Genomic DNA, 21,404 nt, shown 5'->3' with positions numbered 1-21,404 from the left:
TAACAGCTGTAGCGTAGCGAGAATGGGAAGTCCGGGTGGTCCTGAAATACCCCTGAAATATAAAAGCACAATTTCTTTCCTTCATAAAAGACGACAAAATATTGAAAAATTATGAATTTATAAAAGATTTCTTTGAAAAATGACGTTTTTTCGATTATAAATATGATAAGTGTTAAAATTAGTTTAAAAACCCTCTACTTACAGCTTACCCTGTTTTTAATTAATTATCCACCCTGGTTTTGGAACCTCCCCCCCGAATGAAATTCCTGGCTACGCCATTTGATAATAGGTATCACAAATACATTAAGATCACACACTTTTGTAAAAAAAATTATTCTCATTGCTATTAAGCTTTCATCGATCATGGTTAGATTTCCGGAAGGTGTCGCTTTATGTATTTTATGGGGTGCATAGATCGTCAGTCTTGGTACGTGAGGACAAAGTGGTAACACGTCACCGCTCCCATTTCAAAGTGTCAGGAAACTAGGGCACTCCTGACAATGTGTTTTAGCCCATTTACGAGAATGGCCCAAATTTCTCCCTTCGTGGAAACTAACCGCTGAACCGTTCCTAGCGAAGTCCTACGAACTAACGAGTATCTTCCATTGAACATCGTCTGGTTCAGCAAGGAACAAATATTTACATCCTGCGTTTTGTAAACATGGAAAATAGTTTTATGCGTAAATAAAGTGCTAATATGGAGGAAAGAAATTATTTTCACCTTTTTTTCAACAAATGGTGGCCAATGATTGAAATCGTGCTTCCTCGGATGAAAAATTATAAGAGAGGTGTTATTTCCCACTCTTCCCGCCTCCATTTGAATATACAGCGAGCATATGCGATAAATAACATAAAAAATTAACCCGTGGACTTCGTAAACTACAGAGGAAAGCTGGCTGATTTTTTTCGAAATCTCCTACAAGTTTGCAGCAAGCGTGGCATGGATGTTTAACGAATCATCCCGGGAGCAGCTAGAGACTCGGAGGCTGCGCGCTATGCTTAGACTGCTTGAGCGATTGAGGATAGATATCTTTCAGAGCGTCATGGAGAACTTCACATTAGAAACCCACTATATTGCCACGTCCGATAGTAATGATAAATTATGAGTGTTATTTTGCCTAACAGGTAGGTATGGAAAATCGTTCTTCTCGTTCACGAAAGAGGGCTTTAAAAAATGCCAGGCGGAGCTTCGTTAGAGCAGGTCTTTTTTTGTTTGTATACGGCTGGTGTCGCAGCTTAATATGTCGTATGACTTCCCGTCGACCCACGATTTTGTCTTCACTTCCTGACATATTTTTTTATTTAGCACTCAATTTATCGTCTTGAACTTTTCAGTAATTTTGGAGTACAGACTCTTATAATCGATAAAATTCGAAATATAATTTCAGTTTTGCTTGTGTCCGTACTTCAGATTAGACCATTAGATCATTATCGTCTGAATCAATTATGAAAAATTTTACCACAGTACCTTTGAAATTTTTACCTATATGGTGGTAAAATTTCATTTTTGACGTACCTGCTTACCTATATTGGAACATTCGTCTATCTACCATGAAAAGATTTAAATGAATGCATGAGTTATATAATATTAATGTTTCTGGGATTCAACGCTAAAAGGACCAGTGGAGCAGGACACATTCCTCCTCTTAATAAATATCTTATTTCCGGAAGGAGTATCTATATTTTCATCTGAAGTTACTTCATTAGTGGAGGTATGAAGGTGATTAAGAGCCAAAACTACGCTTCACATACCTATGTCAACGTGTCAGGAAACTTGGGCGCTCATATCGGGACAGTGGGTTTAATCCACTTCGCGAGAATGTCCTAAATTTATCCTTGCGGGATGACAAATCTCTGAACCGTTTTCTGTGCAGTGTGTAGACAATCTTCAATTGCATCTTTGCAGAATGCAAAATGTTCATATTAAATTTTGCAAGAATGGAAAACCAAATACAGTAGGCAAATTAATGGCTAAGAAGGTGTCTATTAAAAAATTTTGACTACCCTTGTTAGGAAAATACGTTCAAATTTCAATTGAGCCTAAGCCATCTTATAGGCTTTTTCTAAGTTAGCATTCTACCGATCCTATTCGGAAACCAAAATGAGAATGTATTTGATGAAAATGCAACCTCCTTAAGAGAAAAGATCACTGCCGCTCAACCGATTGTATTTTCTCTTTTTGCTTTGAAATTTTTCGCGTTTTAGACCCACGCTGTTTGTGGAACGTTTCAGGATATATAAGTAAACCCTTTTAAGCTACGCATTTTGTCCAAAAGTAGTACATATTTTATCCCAGTGCCTGTACTGCGGGTAAGACTCTTTTTAACTATTTCTTGTATCTGAAATGTGGCTATTTAATCTCGTTGCTGATGCGAAAATATTTTTTTTTATAATCGAGGCATAGGCAAAAGGTGACTGAAGTCTTAACCATGGATCCTAAAACTTTTAAGGTGATAGAATCAGTTAACAAAGTAATATTTCATGTTATTGAAACTAAAACTTTTGGTTGACCAAAATTTCGAGACAAAAACTATAGGTAGCACTTGATTTTAAAATAAAAGCTACCAATACGCCTGGATGTAGAGACAAAGAGTACAGGTAAATCTGTATGAATAGAAAAAAAACCTCTGGTTGAACTAGATGTCGGGACAAAGAGTATAGGTGGGACGGGTTGTTGAGACAAAAACAGTAGGCAAAGCTGGATGTAGGGACAACGTATACTAGTAGAGGTAGATGTTTACACGAGGACAGGTGGAGATGAATTTCGAGACAAAAACTACGAGTGAAGCTGGATGTCGAAACTAAACGGTCTGGTAGAGCTGGATGTCGAGACAAAAACTACAGGTTTATCTGGATGTCGAGACGAAGACTTCAAGTAAAGCTGGATATCGAGACATAAAGTTCTGACAGAGATGGATAGCGAGACAGACACTGAAATCATAGCTGGTATGATCCGTCCTCTTTATCGTTTTTTTCGATTTCTGTATCGTGAGGTTTATTTAAATTATTATGGACTTAATTAGTCCATGCAGCGAGGAGATAGAGAACCGATCCGCACCTCAAAGTGTCAGGAATCTGGGGCGTACATATCCTAACTACGGCCTTTCGCCCTTAGACGAAGGGAACACAATTTTCTCCCCACGGGAAAACAAGCCGCTCAACCATGGTCCTCGTAGTCTGTGGATCAGTGCGTCTCGCGTCCTTTGACTAGGCGGTGAAAGACCTAGCGACACGAAGCAGATGCGCGTATCGATTACCTACTAGGTGCTGTTATCAGGACTAATTTCCATTCGGTAGAGTAATTTGCTAGTCCCCTAGAGTTTGAAGAGCAGAATGGTTTCGCCTGCCGCCAAGCTTTTATCGGCCGGGAGTGTTTGTGTGTTTCTCTCGACCTAATTCTCGCTCTCTGATTCCTCACTTTTCCGTGGCCGAGAATACATTTTGAGTTAATTTATTGGGGCGCACTTGCCCCTTGCGGTTAGTGATGGGATCGTAGTTTGCGACCCACACTAGCGATCTATATCTTTTGTTTGATCGATTGATGGACGGGATCACTCCGCCGAACGATGCAATCATTTTGGCCGTTCGTGAAAATTGGCGATCGTCAGTTATTCGCGGCCGAAGTCGGTCGTCTGCAGGGAGGTGGTAATTATCAGGAGGCACTGTTTCCAAGTTTTCAGCGCGGCCATCATGGTTTGACAATTTTGTGGACTAAGTCTCCGGCTGATATATTTGAGGTGGCTAAGTTTTGTTCTGAAAATGAAATAATTAAGTGAAAAATCCTAATCATTATTATTTCGCCGGTGATTATCATCGGATTTTTTCTATCACTCGCGATATTTCTATTAGTGTATAAACTCTGTGTCTGTTAGCCACTTTATTGGTGGGGATATCCTTGAAAATATACTTTATTACTGTAATTGTTAGATTTCCATTGGCTATAATAAAATTAAATACCAGTATAAGTGCAAATAAATGACTAGTTTACTCTCGTAAAATTTTATTTTCAGCTGAGCTGGTCGTAGAACGTAACCATGGTGATTGATAATAATGTTTCCCTGGGAAAAGATGTTTGAATAACGAGTTATGACAAAAATTTCACCAAAATTAGAAATCATTTACCCTTATGGGATTGTCAATGTTATGGTCAAAGTGGGCGTGGCTCGTCCTACCCAAGCACCCCACACGTCCTGCCACACTTCGCTCCACGCTCTTAACCAATGGTGCTCCCTCCAGATATTTACAACCTCCTTGGTCGCCACTTGCCAATAGGGGCGGCTTTCGGGATTATACGAGTTATGTTCTTTAAAAAATGGGAATTTTAGTTTTTTTTAAGATTTATTTATTCCTGTAGATTAATGCTGGCTCCTTAAAGATAATCCTCATTACATGCACGTGTACTTGTGCGTGCACTTCTTCTAATCCTCGAAACGCTTCTCAAACTCGACCTTTATTATAACCATTTGCGCCGTCAGCGGTTTCATTTAATGCCATCTGTGCTTGTAAAACGACAGTCTTTTGAGGTTCTCTTTATTTGTGGAAATAGGAAAAAGTCACAGATATGCATTTCTGGCGAATGTGGACATTGTGCGTCCCATAGTTTATTTTAATGTATTAACGAGTTATGACAAAAATTTCACCAAAATTAGGAAGCATTGACCCTTATGTGATTGTCAATGTTTTGGTCAAAGTGGGCGTGTCTTGTCCTACTCTAGCACCCCCATTCCGGCCACACTTCGCCCCACGCTCGAAATCAGTGGTGCCCCCTCCACATATATACAAACTCTTTGATCGTCGGTCACTCAAGCCCAGTGGCGTAGCCAGGAATTTCGTTAGGGAAGGGGTCCAACCACGGGGGGAATTTTTGAAAAGCAGGGTACTAAGTAATGGGTTTAAACTAATTTAAACACTTTTCACAATCGAAAAAACTTCATTTGTTAAAGAAATATTTTTTAAATTCCAGATTATTCAATATTTTGTTTTCTTTTATGAAGGAGTATGATTGTGTTTTTATATTTCGGGGGGAGGGTCCGTACCCCCCGGATTCCCCCCCCCCTGGCTACGCCACTGCTCGCGACCAATAGGGTTGTTTCCTTCATCAAAGAAAACGAAAGGCATTGATTGCGATTCGTTACCCACCATTAGTGTATTCATAATATACAAATTATTTGGTTTTAGAAATACCGGTTTAGACGAATGGCAACGATCAATTTTATCCTCATTTGAAAAAGGCCAGACTGGCGTCCATGCGATGCCAATCCACGTGACGTCACACGGACCTAGTTTCTATACGAGTAGATAGGAGTTTTACATCGTCTGAGATTACCAATGCACGCATGAGGCACAGAGCTCAGGGAAACATGTCTTAATAATCACCTATTAAAACTAGATAAGGTCGGAAAGTTTCCTTCGTTTGATAAGGTATTAATAATCCTTATTTAAGCCAAGCGCTAACAGCTACCAGGGTACTCTGCTACCTGCTAGCATCCTGCGTCGTATCAGCGCTCAAAGCCTCGCCCCAAAGTCACCTCATTTGCGGCAGCGGGAACCAGAACGACGTCACACGGAGTTTTCCCGGCATTCAAACTTAGGCGTCGCGTTTTCGCGCGCTTGAAAATTTTCACTTTTCATTTAATCGCGAAAAATAGATATCGTCATTAAAAAATCTAAAAGCGTGAAATACGTACTCCAGGAGTAATAATCTTTCGATTTAGGCAATAAAAAAATAAAAGGAAACCACCCTATTGCGAAACCGGAGACGGGCTATCAAAGGGCGTATAAAATTTACACTAGATAAAATGGAAATTTTGTTCGGACCCCCTCTACTGTTGTGCCCCTTATCCCTACACATACCCCCCTTGTCCCTATCCTGGATCTACCACTGCCTAAGACCGATGTCGATCGTCGCTCACTCTCGATCGAAATCGGTCGTGATATTGATATTGGTCTCGACCGATCGAACCGTCATATCTGCCATAAAAGATATCGGTCGCGAACGATACCGTTCGTGATTGAATTCGGTCGTCATTGACATCGGTCTTGAATGACATAGGTCGTGACCGACGTAAGTAGAGGCCGATATTGGTCGTGAATCACATAAGTGGTGTCCGACGATTGACCATTCACGATTGATTCACTCAAGTGAATGGTGAAGGGTGGTCCGCATCACTGAAATGTCTGAGTTGGAACATAACTCTGGTCGATCTAAATGTAATAAGCCTGCATTTTAATCATTTTAATGGCAATTTTTTCAAACTCATGCACTGGCTCACCAAGTTGCCAGCAGATCAGTCAGCAAGTTATCAGCATATAATGTTAGCGAATGTAATTGTTGCAAAGTTAATTATTTTTCAGCATGTATGGGAAAAAAGGCCAAAATCAAAAAATATATGGAAAGGCCCTTTGCAAATAAAGAAGCACGATATATAACAAGTTCAACATGGCTGGAAAATATAATATAACTGAAAAACGATTACAAATTGAAAAATTAATTGTTTGCAAATGCGTTTAAAGCAATTATTACATTTGTATGATACACTCATTAAATAGAAAATTCCATTGATATTTTCTGTTTTCTATATAATCTAAGCTTGAAATTAAGTTATCTGTTGACACAAACTCGAAACTACCCTGAAACTTAAATAAATGCGTACAAAATTAATTTCTATCGTTAACTTCTGGTTATGGATAGCATTAATCTCGCTGGTACCGCAGTTGAACGCGTCTGCAGTGTGTGTGAATCCATTGTTGTTCAATACCAGTGAAACTCGCCAATTTTTCTGCGAGTGAAAGTGGTTCATCTCATTTTTTCCCCGTTTGGCCTAAGTTCAAATTGTCCGGTAAACAGATATTTTGAATGCTGCGTAAAATAACAACTCTGCGCTGATCGTACGTCTTTTCATTCCTTTTTTTCACTGTGGTAACCAAGTCACGGGTTCAATTGATAGTAATTACTTAAGCTTGGAAGCGCAGTTCCAAAATATACTATAGGAAAAAATCGTTTTCCCTCACTTGGAATCGAACCAGGCACCTTAATGCATGCCAAAAACTGGAATCAAGTCACCCCATAAATTTATTATGGCTCTCAGACACTAAACTCGGGAAACGACGGACTACTAATTCCTCCTCCGTTGGTAAATTCAAGAAATTGCGCATCCGGCCATCTTGGGAAAGACCTCCGAAATTGCGTTCCATTTAGATCCACGGGATATCGCCCTACTTTGAATCTTTACCTCATATCAAATGATTTGATATAGATTGAGAGTTGGAAGATGAATCACTTGAATGCTAGCAGACCGTTTTTCCACATAAACATATTCTCTTAATCAAATTTTTCCATTTTATATACATTGGAGTTGGCCATATTTGGTTATGTGGTGTGATGTAACGAAGTAAAAGTATTTGAATTACTGTTAACGATCACATTTTTGGTCATTTTGCTTGTAACCAATACATTTTTGGAAGAGTAATCTTCACTTGAAATCTACTCCAAAGCTCGTGACAGTAATCGCTAACTTTGAGTTATCGTTACATTTTAGAAATTAAAAAAATATTTTGAATTCCAAGTTCTATGATCGAAAGGCAGTTCCAGCTACATTAACCTCATCTACAGGTTTTTTATTTTTGTTAGAACATGTCTAAACACATATCCCTAAAGTGCTAACATCAAAAGTTTCAATTATAATTTTGTGCAATGGCATAAAATTATAATTAAAATGTTGGATTCCATGTTAGTATTCCCTGTTTGAGAAAATATTCACAGCGATTGTGTAATCTACGCGAAAAAATTAAATTTGTAATCCTTGCTTGCTTACTGTTACTCTTCAAAGATTGATTTATGATTGTTATTAATTACAAACTTGAAAGTGTCATTTAATTGACCCCGATTATATTTTCATAAATTTCTCATCACTGGCGAGAAAGGGCTTCAACTTGCCGTCAACTTCTCCCGCGCCCACATAGCGACCGCCATTGTTTACTGTTCAGTGGATCTAACCCTATTGTTAAAATTTCATTTGTAAATAAATACGCGGTATCTAAGATACCTTTGTGAGTCTTCGGCTGTGGTGCATTATACGCAGTGAGTAAGGTATAATGCCTCGTTCAGATTACGTTAGTTAGCGATCGTCCTAACGATAGATGGCCGAATTAGAAGTGTGAATGCATGTCCTGACAATAGTTACTGTAGTTCCGAACGTTGCCCTTTACGATCGTCAGGCGCTGGGAGACCGGAAGAGGAAGCGACAAGAGAAAGGCGAAAAGTTCGTAAAGCTCCCTTCACTCTATTATTTTAATGGATTTGTCCAAACAAGGAAGAATATGGGCGGAAGAAAAATTATTCTTTAAATATACGTTGAACACAGTAATATCTTGACCCTGCATACCTCAACAGCTTTGCTAACCGTCAATTTCTCGTTCACTTTAGATGTCAGCACTGGAGGGCAGCATAGGTTTTAACCAACGTCGTGTGAATGCACGATAGTTCCAACGATTGCTGGAACAATCGTAATCTGAACGAGGCATAATGTGCACAAATAGATCATTATTAATCAACGCTATTACATATAACTTTGAGTATCGTGACAAATTTAAGGTATGGACACACACGGCGTATGTTCAGTTGATATGTATCTTGTTGATGGGAAACGTCCGTTGAGTTTATTTAAGCGATTTATCCTAGGTATGAATATTAATCAGGTGCTGTCGTCACAACTGGGGAATAATTTGATTAGTTGGCGCCGTCCTAACAGAACAAGCCAAAATAGCAATGCTTCAATTAGCGTCGGAAGTTTGGGCTGCATTCTATAGCGAGTTCGTCGTGTGGACATCATCTCATATTTTACGTGCAAACAGACAAAACTGAATTGAAAGTAACCCTTGGTTTGCGAAATTTGATTACCTATTTCAATTATTCAAGAGGCAAAAAATACCCAATATTCCTCCTGCACTGGGAAACGTTTAGAAAAACAAGATTTTTGGAAAAAATTAGCATGCAAAAACTATGAATGAGACATTTAGAATATTAACGAACCTCCAAAGCTTAATTTAACATTAAGCTGTAGTATTAAATAAATATTCTTTGATTTATTTCCTGGGGAAAAGCGAGCTATTGGGACACTTTTATTTGTATTGGTTCAAATTAGTCGTATTTATTGCTGACATTTCCGTAGTAGTGTATTCAAATGGTAGCTGGAATCCCGACGTTTTGCTAGGGACTTTTTCACTGTCTTTTTTTTAAGCAACTTAATTTATCCACCCAATCAGCTGTCAGAGGTATTTTTATTAAGTTACTCGTCGCCTTCATGCGAACGAATGTTATATATTATCCTAGGAACTACATAACCCTTTCCGTACGGCAATTACTCCTCAAAATACACAATTCTTTCATTATATTGTTACGTATTTTCCTATTTTAAATGAATGGGAGTGTCCCATTTTTGGAGGGCCCAAACAAGCCTAGTACAAACTGCTCGATTGCGTTGCTTAGCAACCAGCATTCTGTTGTTTAGAGTTCAGTTCTATCGGAGGGAATGCGAGGAATTCTGAGCCCAAGGCAAATATTATTATATTTTATATTTTTTCTTTATGGAATGAAGAACATTTTCCTATGACTCCGATTAGGTAGCCTAGCTGAATATTTTTTTATCCTATTTAAACAGTAGACGAATTGCTAGGGCAATATATCGGTGCCAACATAAAAACGTTTTCAATGAGGAGTCATGAGGAGCTTTTCCTGGACCTTTAGCTTCATACGCGTCACAAGTCCCGCTGAACATGCTCAATCCGAAACAACTATATATAAATCCATGTCATTAATTGGCTCCTCATGTGAACACATAAACCGTGTGACGTAAGTTGCCTAGAATGATTTTGAGATCCAACGTCTCATGGTAAAAGTTTGAGGGGGCGTATCTGTTAGCGCATGTAATCGCAGATTGTCTTCCATTAAGAAAAGACGGGCGTAACTCGAAACATTTCCTTAATGATAGGTAGCTCTCATGGTTCGGAGTTCGGTGTTCTAGCGGGTTCACCTCTGGGACTCTGATCGGTGGGTTCCGCATTCAATCCCGGGTGGAGTCTTATAACGTTCCAGACAAATCCTCTTGATAATAGGTGTCCCAGGGAATGGAACTGGGCCCTATAAGGTACCCTAAATGGATTTTTAAAATATTAGTACCGAAATAGGGAGCTTCGTGGGTATAGCCTTTTGCTCCTGATCGGGAGGTCCCTTGTTCATATGCTGGGCGTAGTCCTCCTACATCCCCAAAGAAAATCCTCTAAGTGCGAATTGGTCCAGGGAAAGGAATTGACACTCCTACGCCGAGTGTGTGAAATTCATTTACCTGTGACTTGGTTAGAGGTGAGCTCTATCCTCGATTATGCAAATCAACCTTCGGGTCTCACGTCAGCCATTTTTATATAATATTCACAATCTCGAGGAATAGCGTTCAAAAGTCTGGAATTTGATAGGTCACGTCACCACGATTATAATGTTTGGTTAATTAGTCTGATTATACCTTATTTCAGAGACAAATTAGAATCACACTGCACGTCAGTGATGCGAGGGCGACTTTTTTAAAAAACCCATCTAAATGCGAGGTGGGTGATAAAACTGTTCGTGACAGAGTCCTCTGGATGGCAGTTCTCTACACTACTCCCTCATAGGGTCTGTATTATCAACAATCCAGAGGACCTAGGTTCGTGGCTGACTGGGGTTCCCTCTTCTGTAAGATTCGTGCATCCAACAGTGGCGGTCATCAGGCCAAAAGTCACGACGAGAACAGTCACGTATTCTCCACGCCGAACGTCTACTGGAGCTGTACCGTTGAGTCAAATGGCTAACCCCAACCAGCCTGTTGACAAAAGTAATGAAAAATGGCGCATATGTATCGTTGTCGGTATTTAATGTTGTTTGTGTGGAATAAGAAACTTAAATCTAATGAATTTAAAACAGGAAATACAACTGTGTTGACTTTAAAAGTTCAAGTTGTTTTTTTTCTTTTTGTTATAATATTATTTTAAGGGCCTTAATAATATATATTATTACTATTTTTTTTATTAATTAAATAGTGTATAGAGTGGTCCGGAAAGCAATGAGGAAGCAATGCTTACGCTTTCATAAAAAATACACTTCATTGTCATGCCTAAAGACCTTATATTTACCCTAAAGACCGATTTTTACTCTTGGATGAAACTGTCCGTCTAATGAAGACGAATTTTAGTGAAAATCTACTTCATTCACTTGTGCAAGGTGGTCCAGAGAAAGGAACTGGCTCCCCTACCCTGAATGTGTGAAATTCCAACGCCTTTGACTTAGTTCGAGGTGAGCTCTACCCTCACTAATGCAAACCAATCTTCGGGTTGAATCACTGAGTGGTGTTAGATATCTAAAGTTGTTTTTGCTTGTCTGTTTAACTCCACCTCACCTTACCCTCAATTTTGGGATGGCCCGGGTGGGGGAGGGGTAGGACCTTTTGCATCTGGTCACGACAAGCCGTGACAAGTTCTTCAGAATTTGTAGTGTTGAAATATTTTTTTGGCTCGTTAATTAAGAGTCCATCGACTACCTGTACTCTCGTTCTCAAAGTTTCGTTGCTTGATGCTCTTGTCGCCGTCGTGACCTTTGGAGTGTATATGTTTTTTCTGTAATTAAAATTCCGTTAATTTCAGCCTGCCTCTCGCTCTGTTACGATCGAATGAACTCGAGAGGAATTTCGGTCGCTGTTAAAAGTGGAAATAGAGGGCCTTTTAATTAATCAAAGTTCTTCGAGCTCTCGTAGTAATACCCAGGCCTTATGAAGTCAACTCTTTAATAGAGGGGACTCTCCATGAAGTGACGTGATGGTCCTAAAATTTGTTTCCACATAAATAAAAACAATTGGCTCATCTTGTTGATTTTTATATCGTGATAATGGAAGGAAAACACTTTTTTACTGCATTTACATTATTGGCACGCCGATACGCACTTCTGTTGCTTCACTTTCGGAGCGGGTATCGTCTTTGTTATGAGTTCTTCAACAATTAATAATTAATTAGTACATGCGTTGATAGGGCAATTTATTGGTCCCTGCATGCTAATGTTTTCACGAAGGTTATTATGTTCCCTTGACAACCAGCATCTCACGTCTCTTGAGTCGCGTTTTGCATCCACAACGTTTGTTTGTTAGTTGCAACAAAGAAACCAAACAACTGCACGAACAAACAAACTAAACAACTACATAAAAGGTATGCCACCTCAATTATTTGTTTTTAAATTTTAATCTGTTTGTTAAACTGTTTTATTGCGTATTTTTTGCATTGAAAAATTAATTTTTAATTTGTGAGCTCTTATGTGTTTCTTGGACCTATTATCTTTTCTTATCATTAGCAGTGGCGCCGACTCTATGGGGCCTGAGGGGGCCCGAGCCCCCTCAAAAATTCGTTATGGGTGTGAGGAAAAAATGTGTCAGGCTTGTCGATTTTCCCCGGAGTGTCCAGATATCGAGATTCGAGTTATCAGGGTTCTAATGTGACTCTTATAAAATGCTTAAAAACTTAAAACTCACTACTTATAAAATTTCCCGGGGCAAGATCCCCGGTTCAGGCCCCCCCAATTTTTTTTGTAAGATGGCATCCCTGATCATTAGCCTTGAACATGGAGAACATATTTCAAAATTGACCGAGTTATATAACCGGATATGTGCCTGCTGCCGGTGAGTATATATACCACCTCTTCAGCGGCGATGGATGTGAGCTAGAGCTCACGCATGGGAAAAATGACGATTCAAGTGTAAAAGGGACCAGTTTAACCTTTCCAGTGTTAGTGAAGGAGAATGAGAAAGACAGGTTACTAATGAGCGTGGGCAAAAGCACACTAAAATTAGAAGAACTAAACCTAACCGAAATCTGACGTCGGGAAAGGGCCCTGATTGGCCCAAAGCATTTTTGATATAGAAATGCCAATTTTTCTAAGATTTTTGCAATTTATTTTATTTTTTTGTTGCATAGTTATGCGTTTTGTTTTTTTTTTTTTTTCCATTGGTTTTTCACTTTTTTATCATTTTTTCTTTTAGAACAATTTTATATCTTTATTATTTAATTTTCATATAATTTATTTACTTTATTTCTTTCTTATTTTTATGCAAACGCTCTATTAATAAATCGATGAGATATCTTTATGTCCCCAAATAGTTTCCGTATATATGGAGGTATTTTTGTTTATAAAAACTATGGACTTAGTGATTGGAACTATGTATTAATATTGGTTCCTCTATCGTTCGCTTTTCCGCGGGGAATTAATCAAAGAATACTTATTAAATTCTACAGCTTGAAGCAATTCTCTTCTATTTGGATTAGATTAGGCTTTGAAGTAAACTGATTTTCTCTATTTCTGATTCATAGCTTTTGTATGCTCATTTTTTCCAAAATCTAATTCCTAGTTTTTTAATACATATTTCTATCCAAAATCTCGTTTTCCTAAACGGTTCCCAGTGAAGAGGAAAATCGGGTAATGTTTGCTTCTTGAATGATTGAAATGGGTAATCCAATTTCGCGAACCAAGGGTTATTTTCAATTCAGTTTTGTCTGTGTGCACGTGAAATATGAACTGATGTCCACTCGACGTACTCCCCATATAATGCAGCTCCAACTTTCGACGCTAATTGAGGCAAGGCTATTTCGGCTCTCTAGCTAGGACGACGTCAACTAATCAAATTAATCGCCAGTTGTGACGAGGGCACTTGATAAATATTCATATCTAGGATAAATCGTTTAAATAAACTCAACGGACGTCTATCAGCACCAATATGTATATCATCTGAATACACAACGTGCGTGCAGGTAAATTAATCTTTTCGAGCTACTCTAAGTTATTTTTAATAATATTTTTACCCTGTATGAGCTATTTGTGTACATTCTTACTCACAATCAGTGCCTACACTTAACCACTGCCGAAGAATCACAGAGGTACCTTAGATACCGTGTGTATGTTTATTTACAAAGGAAACTTTAACAATAGAGTTTGATTCTCTGAATTGTAAACAATTGAATGCTGTTGGATGTACACTTCGCACGGGAGAAGTTTACGCAATGCTGAAGTCTTTCCTTGTCAGTGATGGGAATATTCTTGAAAAAATGTAATCGGGGAAAATTACGATTCTTTTCGTTGCTTTTAGTTTCAATTTTTCAATGCTAAATTTGTAAATAATTACCGTTACAAATAATTCCTTGACAAAATGAATCATTAGAATTACAATTATGGTAACTTTTAATTTTGGTAGTGACGATCATGGACTCGTTGTCAATATTTTCACTCGCAATGACTGAATAATACTTTCACCAAATTGCCTTACTTTCTCTATTCAGATTTTAATCTCTTGTTTCTTCATTTTTATTTCAGAGTGTTCTCAGTCGTCGTGATGTCGATCGCGTAGACAGAAAGCTAGGTGGCAGCACAAGTAGTTTTCAGGAATATCATACTATAGGGTAAGTCATCATTTATGTTTATTCTTTACTAATTTAAAAGCCTAAGAACAATTTTTCGTATGCTTGAAATAACATCCATATCATGTGCCTGTAAAAGTGATGTATAATGCATCCAAATTCAAGTTTATATCGGGAAAATGAATGAGTGAGGGACCATCTGGAAGATCGATTTCTTGTGCTGTACTAGCGGAAGATTCCATTATTATTATTTATATTAACTAGTCATTTATTTTTGCTAGCCCATACTTTGCATAAGAAAAATACTTTGCATAAGTTATTTGATACCTCCACTGCACAAACACTTAACAATCGCCCACCGAATCATATCTGTTCATCTGGTAGCCCTTGTAGTGCTAGATGAGCGGATTTGAATCGGTTGACGACTGTTGAGCGTTTTTTCAGGGGAGGTATCGAATTGTTTTCACGCTGAATGAGTAGGCAGAAACTAGGAAAAAATCAATGCCAAAGAAAATTAGTGGCCTGTTTTGTAAATGCAAATTAATTGTAAAAATTGACTCTACATAGGTATGTAAGCGTCTTCAACAATCTGCACTCCCTGGCCACCACCAACAACAGACAAACAAAAACGAAAAGTTCGCTCCATCGAATGGCAGGCAAAGGAGCGGAATGCAAACATCATGGCGCCAACACTGAAGATCAAGCTATGCTTGGTACATAAAACAAGAGAAAAGGAATACGGGAGATGTTTATTTTCGACTGCCGATCACTTAGCAACGCCAAACAAGCCAAAGGCGGGTTCGCGAATATTACAAAAGAGGATCCTCAAGTCGGCCTCTAAATGTGTTGTCAACCACCGTGCTTTTAAATGGGTTTACAAAAGTCGCCACTCGTGTCGCTTATGGACAAATTGATCCGAGTTTCGCTGGGAAATAAGTATAATTAGGGACATTAACCGTAACTCACGTACGTGAAGATTTGATCCATAAAATTCATAACTTTTTAAGGCAATTCTTCACAATTATAAACATTTTAATGCATAATATGGGAAAAAATTGGATCTCATTGCACTCATCACCGCGCCGCGAACATTTTTGAAAATCGAATAAAATGCGACCGAAGTGGCAACAGAAACAGGCACCTTCTATGGGATGGAATTGGGCCTCCTCTATGCAGTCCCCTTATGGCCGACGTATGGTCACACGTCCTCATAGGGCTCATGGGTGACCGGCGGAAGCGGCGAATTTTCTACTTTCTATGTGCAACAAGAGAGTACGAAATTTTTTTGGACAAAATATTGCCTTTACTTTTAGATTTCACATCTTTCCTAACAATTGGGGTAAAGTAATAATAGTGGTGGTAAAAATAATAGTGGTGGAACAATTATTTGCTTTAAACTGGAGCAAAAACCAAATCAGGGTAATCTGCGGCTGGGCCGGGCGGCTGCGTTGACTTTTTATACATATCCCATCAACAAGCAAGTTAGCAAGTTGGAGCAAGATTTTTCTTTTGGATCATATAGTCAAGATTCAGGTCTTTATTTCCATATGAATTTTAAGATCGAGTCTAGTCGCCCTCATAAAGTTTTTTTCCACTTTATGTCAAAAATAGTCCAAAAACAATGCACTTTTGAATGTTTAATTATTATATGAAAAATTAATAAAAATAAAAAAACTATCCCGTGTAATTCTTAGGAAAGATTTATTCTTTTACAAAATATGCGTTGAAATTTATGGAAAACCATATTAACGGCTCAATAGCGAAAGTAAATACTCGATTTTTGCAGAAATTCAGAATTGACATTTTTTATAATTTTTTCTCGTCTTTAACGGATTCTAATGATTTAATGGGTGAACCAAATATTGAAATAGCCATAGTTCCTTAATCCTTGGACATTATTCTATCGGACTGTACCATTTTTGTTTACCAAAAAAATAGTGAAAATTTAGGGTTTTGTCACACTTTTTTCGATTTCCACCCAATGTGCCTTGGGACTACTGCGAGCACAGGGCAAATTCCTGTCCGCTGTACCACACGATCAGTCATTTGCGAGCAAGTTGTCAGTTAATGGTGAAAAGTTGTCTTGTTACCAAGTCGACTCAATTGATTCTCATGCCAAGTTCGAACTGCGTACCTATTTAAACCACCACAAAATTCGCCAAATGGCCTCATGGCAATGGCAGCCCTCAGCGAGAACCTTTGTGGTCCAATCAACCTCATCGCGCTTTGATTGTTTTTAGTTTCAATCATTTGAGGGGATCGGGTTGGTGTGGTGGCTAGAGTGTTGGCTTCCTACCCTGTGGGCTCGGGTTCAAATCCCGGCGGAGGCAGAGATTTTTCAGAGATTTCTCGATCCGTGCTTGAATGTTGGGTGGAGGACATTTCAAGCGCAACACTCCTTTCGTCGGATGGGACGTTAAGCTGTGGTCTCCTTGGCGCCTTTCGTTAAGAGTAGGCTGATGCCAACGCCGGGTTTCTCTCCACCCTTCCTTCCATACCCTTCCCTCATGGCGCAAATGACCTCAGCTGTCGGTCGCCTCCTCCAAATACCATACCATACTTCATTTGAGCTATATGTTTCAAAGGGGGAAACCCGAGGCTCCTGTGATTGTTTTATTGAATGGCGGATATTTGTAGTTGACAGAGGAATTCTCGAGGAGTCTTAAAGGCTGAGTATGTGTTCATGATCATCGTGAGCGAAAAAAATTTGTCTGAAGTGGGATTCGAACCCACGCCCTCTTACGAGGACCAGAATTCACAAGACCCGCATGGCGGGCAAGGATATCTTGAGTCTGGCGCCTTAGACCGCTCGGCCATCCTGACGGTTGTAGTGGTGGGTCAATAATGGTCACCTAATACTAATTCTGCCTAGGGGCGAATAAAACGGAGGGGCTCAGGTGGCCCGCCCCCCCTTCGAAATGGAAAAAAGTATTAAATGTGATTAAATATAGATATGATGCGCAAGGTGAAAAAGTGTTGCAAAGTTAGTGATACAACAGGTGATAAAAAAGTGATATAATAGTTAATGAACCCACTACTAATTATTTTTAGTTACTTTTTTAATTTAACTACCAAAAAATAATGTAAAACCTTTATCTCAATTACTAATAACTTATTATTGGCATTTCCTTCCCCCCAAATATTATCTGTATTCGCCTCTGGTTCTTTATGCCCGCTATTCAAATGTCTTAATGGTGCTTTTAATTCTGTAGGCGCCACCAGAGCCACCATGCGCCTTGATCTTTCTATGCAGAAGGTAACAATGCGAGGCTAATGTGATTGCTGCATTGCATGGCGGCTTATGGGGGATATTTGTAATAGGCCGATGATTTTAGTAATATATTGGTGATAAAATGGTACAAGGTCCTGTTTCGTCCCTGGATGCTTCACGGGCTGCAAATATAAAGGATAAACTTTCTGGAGTGAAAACTAATAGTTTGTTTAATTATAATGTAAGTACCTCGTGGCATTTGACGCTTACCTCATGGTAACAAATTATATGGTGATATTTTATTATTGTTTGTTGTTTAAACTTGTTAAATTTCATTTATTTTGCCATAATTTTACTGTAATTATCTTTATCATGTGAAATTCATACATTATCACGAGTTAATGTGAGTAAAATGCATGTTAACCCTCAAGCGATTAACATTATTGTTCATCTAACGCAGCCATTATTTTAGCTGACGGTATCTTCTGTCTGAAGTTAAAACATTTCAAAAATCCGTAATTTTTAATAGAATTTTTAATATTCATAATCGTTACACTCCTAATAGTTACACATTTTTGCAAAGCAATTTTTTAGCTAACGCTTTACCAGCTGTCTATTCGCCTATGTAGGGAAAATGAGTCGTGAACAGTGAAGAACAGTGCATTTTGAGATGCAAAAAATGTCGTTTTTGATCCAAGATTTTCCAAGCCGCAGTCTCATCCAAAATGTATAGGCTGTGGAGATAATTCACATGCATTAAAATGGGGCGGAGGTCTTTTTGAAGATGGCCGGATGCGCAATTCCTGGTCTTCACTTGGGGAGGGAAAATATTCATGCCATTGTTATTCAGTCCATTCCTCGCACCGCTTCTACAACGCGTCGATTTACTTTATTTGCATTTCTTGTTGAAATTTTGATGAAACTGGCGCAGGGGTTCACAGTAATTTATCTACCAGGTGGCGATCTTATCTAAATTATAATAACGGAGATGAAAGTGTTCCAATTTACGTGTATTTAAAAAGTGCGCAATTCTCGAGGTCCTTTTCAAGATGGTCGGATGCGTAATCTTTTTTTTTCATCGCATTTGATGTTCTTGATAAATGTCCTCCAATGTTAGAAACTGGAAAGCTGTCATATTATTACAATTGGTTTTCCGATCTCTCCAAAAGGAAGAGAATGGTATAAAAGCGACATGCATGACGGACTAATTCTTTCCTGGAGCCTGATTCTTTTCTTCCTCTATCTCGCTCTCTCTCTCCCTTTTCGTTCCTCCCATGTTTTTATATCGTTGCTAACCACCCCGATTGGCCCCTTTTCTGGGCAGGCAAGCGAATCCTGTGAAAAGACGCCGTTAACCGGAAAGACGAGTGGAGGAAATCCGTAAGAAGACTTCTCGGGAAGAAATTCCCGCGTTACGGTCGGAAAGTGAAAAGAAAGGAATCGTATATAGAAATAATGGCGAATTATAACAGAAAATGGACCACAAAAGAGGTTTTCATATCTTTTCTTTCCAATGATGGCGTTCTTTTATTCTGATGACACCCAGTATCGGTTCGTTTCATATCTGCCTCCGGCCCCTCCATTTGTATTTTCTTCTAATGGCGCCAGTGTAGCTGTTGTTGTTATTGTTTCCATGGTGGCCACGTTTCCCTTTGTCGTCTCCCATTTTTATATCTGTTGTGATCTTTCTGGCAGCAGCTCGTTCGAAGAAAAACAGGGCCAAATAGCAATGGAATATTCAAGGAATGTCGAGTAAGTCTAAAATTGGTAAAGAAAATATGATAACAAACATTCTTACTTACAATAAAAGTGATTGTTATCATCAGAGTATATCTGACGTCAGTGTAATTCTTGATTAATGGAACATTGTTGCCAAAAATCCAGAATTAAAGAATTTTGTTTTATCTCTGTTAACATGCAATGCGTGACATTTTATTTTAATGCCTCTTATTTTCGAATTCATACTTCACTTAAAATTCTGCCCTTAATTTTACGCGTATTCTCCTCGTACTAGTTGCGAATTTTAATGATATGAAATCTGGTTTCAATTTTGACTATAAAGATTGTCTCAGTAGTCGTATCGATTAGTAACTTTGTCCTGTAAATTCATTTCGATTTCCTTGATCTGAATGAAAGCTCATATTTTGCTTCTACCAGTCATCAATTGCTTGGTGCAGACTGTCCACCAACGGATCCCCATTCCCAGTGGGCTAGTAACGACTCATGATTCACAGGTTAGATAGGTATATACTGTGATCTTTCAAAAACTTTCAAGCTCTTTGATAAATCTTTCCACACGTTGAATATCGCCTGATTTCTTGCTGACTTCTTAGGACCAGACTTGATGACTTCACTATTCCCTTCGTTCGCAACTTTTTTCTGGGCCGACATCTTGAACTTGTTCGTCTTTAGGGATTTGAAAACTTCGTAATATCGCTTTGAATGATTCCGAATTTGACGATATCCCGCTTAGAGCTGGGTTAACACGCTGTTAAGCTCGAATAGTACGTGTGGGCAACTAATGCGAAAAGATCACGAATCGATATCAGTCTTCATTCGATATATTTACGAAGTCGAAGTTGTTCAACTTGAACACAGTAGGCTTCGTTTACTATGAATCCATGGAAAGCGGGAAATGGTGATTTAACTACGCAGGCAAGGAATACGACTACAGATTGCTTTATTCTTCTGTCGTTAGGGATCAGTGGTAAGCTGAATTTTCTGTGCGAAGAAACTTGTCCAGTTATCTCAATAAGAGTGCGAGATAGAATTATTATGAAATTCCTATCAATTTCATTTGCAACCGTCTTTCTTACCTTCTTCTACTCCCGTGTTAATGGTGACAGCGAGAGCTTCGGAGTTACTGCTACTGCTACAGTTTGCTTCGGCTTGTAAACCTGGTTTAAGTTCGGTATTCGAACAATAAGGAACAATTTTTCCTTCAATTATTCCAGGTTGGTAACTCAAATGGTCGCAGAATTTAACCTATGTTCAGAACTACTACACATGACTTACCTTGGTTTCACTTCTGTTGAGAATTTGTTAAGTGAAGAATCTCCTAATTCACAGCAACTTAAATCGGCGTAACGCGACTTAGCGTGGCCATTAATTAAGAAAAGCCAAACCTTACCTTAAAAATAGGCATAAGTTCGGAATGTAGCATTTGGTATCTTTCATTCAATCAAAAGTGAACTTCATCGATTACGTAATTAAAGCCCAATATTAACTGTAACTGGGCGAAAAATATCACTAATTGGTTTTAGCCGCGATCAGTTAAGTTTCACTGATGTTCTTTCATGTTAGCGAGTCCTATATTTTAGCTTTGACCTTCTGAGACTAACCGTAAAATGTAAAAAGTTAGTTACTTCTTGTGTGATTGAATGATACTGGTACTAGAGTGTAAACATATTTTTGACATGGGGATTTAGCTGCAAAACAAATAAACTCAGTGAGTAGCGTAAATACATATCTGTCAATATAGATTTTAATGATTAAAAAAATCTATGACACATTTTTCAGTGCAGTGATTATGCATAATACATGGCATTAAATTACACGCGCGTGAAAAAAAATATTTTACATTTGGTTATTATATGGATATTATAGACATTTGGGCGTTATTAATCTTTGGTTCACTTATTCTCACACATAATAAAAAGAAATAACTAATTTATACAATTAGCATTTTTTACAGAAGACCATTTTTTAGACGTGTTCTTCAAAGTTAACCATTTCTACATTGCTTTTAATCTGTAAATATTTTTTTTACAGA

General features: G+C 38.4%; 1 protein-coding gene and 1 non-coding gene across 3 annotated transcripts in view; one reads left to right on the top strand and one right to left on the bottom strand.

Annotated features, from left to right (window-relative positions):
• Positions 1–21,404, top strand: part of LOC124161237 — a 133,074-nt gene that overhangs the window by 40,693 nt on the left and 70,977 nt on the right. Inside the window, exon 2 of one of the 2 annotated variants that reach the window (XM_046537509.1) lies at positions 14,378–14,463. The exons of the other annotated variant lie outside the window; for it this stretch is intronic. The gene's annotated coding sequence lies outside the window, so the exon portion shown is untranslated. The remainder of the gene's footprint in view (positions 1–14,377; positions 14,464–21,404) is intronic. 2 annotated transcript variants of the gene reach the window in all.
• On the bottom strand, positions 17,130–17,244 carry Trnal-caa. Its single transcript has 2 exons — positions 17,207–17,244; positions 17,130–17,175 (listed from the first exon to the last, which is right to left on the bottom strand). It is a non-coding gene; the product is annotated as a tRNA-Leu (tRNA).

This window comes from Ischnura elegans, chromosome 6 (assembly GCF_921293095.1).
Source record: "Ischnura elegans chromosome 6, ioIscEleg1.1, whole genome shotgun sequence".
In the NCBI taxonomy this organism is placed as follows: Eukaryota; Metazoa; Arthropoda; class Insecta; order Odonata; family Coenagrionidae; genus Ischnura; species Ischnura elegans.
The sequence above is the reverse complement of the archived record's forward strand: the minus strand, read 5'-3'. Positions and strand labels throughout refer to the sequence as shown.